The following is a 3,168-nucleotide window of genomic DNA, read 5'->3' as shown; positions in this document are numbered from 1 at the left end:
GGCAGGATAAAGATCCTAACTAAGCCTAGACCTCGTCTTCAAAGATTCCTCAACCCACTTCTACTGATCAGTATAGTGGAGGTAAGGGTCGAATCCCACAGAGATGGTGCGTTTAAACTACTGCGGTGATGTTTTGGAGGGTTGGTTAGCTACCACGCTCGGGTTGAGTTTCTACCTAGGCGAGTAATTAAAGGGTGGCGTCCTACTGACTAGGATGGGGGAGCAGATCATGGAATGCAACTGTGTACGTGGAAATGAGGGGACATGGTGTAATAGAAATTGTTTGGAAAGGACGGTATTTCTATTTTTGGCTAAACATAATATTCAGAGTGTAGTGGAGGTAGTGGTGACTAGGCTGACAGATCTGCAGGTACAACCAGAGGTGAAGGACAAAAGAAAGCAAAAGTAAATAAAAGTAAGGTGGTCCCCAATCTGGATGTAGACATCGTCTTCTCCAACAACACAACTTAAACTCAGATAACAATTCCAGATCCAACCCGGCAAACGCAGATTAACAACTCGCGAACACAGATCTAAAACTAAGAAATCAAATCTGAAATCAAACGCTGAAACTGGACTTCTGCATGCTGGTCAACATGAAAGATCGATTCAGAAAATAAAACGAAGCCTTGCATGCAACGATCTACTTCCAGATCAAATAGTACATGTTTACCTATCCTAAAGAAATTTGTTACGTAACAGAATTTAGAGATTTAGCACTTAAAACACCGAGAAATCTTAGATCTAAGCTAACTAGACAAGGAAAGAAAAGAACACTACAATGAACGAAACGGAAATCAACTTCATAGCATTAACACGTTCGGATATCCAAAGCAAGTATTTCAAAACAACAAAATCCCAAAATGTAACAGAAATCCAACGTAAAGACGGAGAACTAATTAAACTACGAAAGCAATTTAAAGATTGTTTGCCACTCCGGGCGATAAAAATCTCTGACTGGAACTACGATCTAGCCAACTGGAACGGACGATGACTGGAACTCGGGAACATTCTGAACGTCAGGTGATCATGGCTCGGCGAGGCAAGAAGTGGACACGGCTGAAAGTGTCACGACCGCCCCTTAGGGTTAATAAAAGCGGGCGATCGCGACTTAAAGGGGTTTAGATGAACGGCATAGAAGACTAGGGTTTTCAATAAAATTTGACTAAAAACTAAGGCTAATAAATAATGCGACCAAGAGTATTAGGGTTTAATGAATAAAGACTAGGGTTTAGCATTTATTCAAAAAGTGTAACGAGTTTCAAACATCCCATCATAAAATAGTTTCAGAATTTAAATGAAAAGTATTCTAAGAAAAATATCACAGCGGAAGCATCCAAGAGAAGAGTGACGTCATGTGTGAAGACACAACGACACTCGGAATTTCAAAACCAAAACAACCACAGTTCATTATTAGTTCCTGCTCAACACCGCCAACCGCCCGTCGCCGCTCAACCTACATATAGGGAAAACATATGCAGGGCTGAGTACTATGAAATAATACTCAGTGGCTCATGCCGAAAACATTGTAAATACAGTTTATGATATCATGCCGTACGTAAGTAACCGTCGGGGTTTTTCTTTAGAAAGGCCCGAGGCACTCAAAATCATTTTTTCATTTCAAACATCGACTGATCAGTCATTTTTCCCATAGACGTTAACCATATCTGCCAATACATGACAAGGAATGCGGCCGCAAACCAGGTCACTAGACCGGCCAGCCCGTACGCTAGCACACAGTCTACCATAGGTGTACACTAATCCAAGTAGGGTTTGCTGCCCTACGAGGACCCGAATTCGATTTATAAATAGTGGCAAAAACCACATCAGATAGGCACGTAAAAACCAAAACAAGGCATGAAATCACATTTATTCTCATTGATAAAACATTAGGACATGGTCCTTATTTAAAAAGAGAGCCCACCTCGATCCTTTAGTTTTCAAGTTTCGCTTTTCCTTTGGTATCACGCGTCTCGCACAAAATTTCACCTTTGGATAATGTGTCCCCGATTAGTCACTAACATGGACTAAAATCATGCATGTCCTAGATCACTCCCCTTTCCCAATCAACAATAGGAATCACATCATATCACCCATCTTTGCATATCACATCACCTCATCACATATGTAAACTCATGTATGTCATTCAAGCATACAAATATAGTTGTTTAACCAAAGTAGAGATCTGGCAGCTCTGCGCAACTTTTTTTGTAAAAATTATTTAAAAATCATCCGACCTCCGATGGGGCTAAAACTTTATGACAAGGCAGTAGACTCATCAAATAACATTCAGTTTAAATTTCATGTCAAAATACCACTTTTAAGTCGGGCAAACCAAAGGCGTAACCTACTGGTCGAGAAAACACGTTTTTGGCAGAATCGCGCAGTCAACTTTAAAAATTCACCATAAATTCATCGTTTAGCCAAATGGGTCGAAATTTACACACAATATAGAAGACATCACGAAGTTTACACAGGAAGAAGAATCGGTCAAATCGGAGTTCGTTTGGTTGGTCAAAAATACATCAGAACACACTGTTCGGAAATCACAGATTTTCATACTGATAGCAATTCGAATTAGGGTTTATCCCTACTCATTCAAAATCAATCTTTTCATGGTTTTGATATACAATCATGCTCAAAAGAGTCCTTAAACACATATTTTCATGAAATCGCACATCAATCACCGAGGATTCAATAAATCAACAAGCAATTGCAATCAAAACGCACTCACACATATGATTTCACATTCCCACCGATTAAACCCTTAGATCTTCATTCCCTACACTCTCTACATGCATGAGGGAGTCAAAGAAAGTCTAGATGGAGAGGATTGAAGAATATGGGTTTGAATTTACCTTTTCTTGGACGAAATAATCGGTAGGAAGCAATTAAAACCTTGGTTCTTCAACAATCTCTTGGAAAATTGATAGGATCTTGAGTGAAATGGATAACAAGTGGGAGAAGAGATGAAAAAGGGGGTGGGGCGTGTGGTTTGAAGAAGTGGGCGTGTGATTTGTGTGTTAGGTTTAGGGGTTGATCCTTTGTTTATAGGATTAAGAAATATCCCACAATTAATTGAAGATTTGGGAGAATAATTGAAATAAATGATTGAGATATTTGGGAAGATTTTGGGGGAGGAAATGGCGTGTCATTGATGGAGAAATA

At 39.6% G+C, this 3,168-nt stretch overlaps 1 long non-coding RNA gene across 1 annotated transcript; it reads right to left on the bottom strand.

Moving 5' to 3' along the window:
* Positions 1–1,209: 1,209 nt before the first annotated feature.
* Positions 1,210–3,168, bottom strand: LOC121754122. Its single transcript, XR_006040548.1, has 3 exons — positions 2,859–3,168; positions 1,925–1,989; positions 1,210–1,456 (listed from the first exon to the last, which is right to left on the bottom strand). It is a non-coding gene; the product is annotated as an uncharacterized LOC121754122 (long non-coding RNA).

This window comes from Salvia splendens, chromosome 11 (assembly GCF_004379255.2).
Source record: "Salvia splendens isolate huo1 chromosome 11, SspV2, whole genome shotgun sequence".
Classification (NCBI taxonomy): Eukaryota; Viridiplantae; Streptophyta; class Magnoliopsida; order Lamiales; family Lamiaceae; genus Salvia; species Salvia splendens.
The sequence above is the reverse complement of the archived record's forward strand: the minus strand, read 5'-3'. Positions and strand labels throughout refer to the sequence as shown.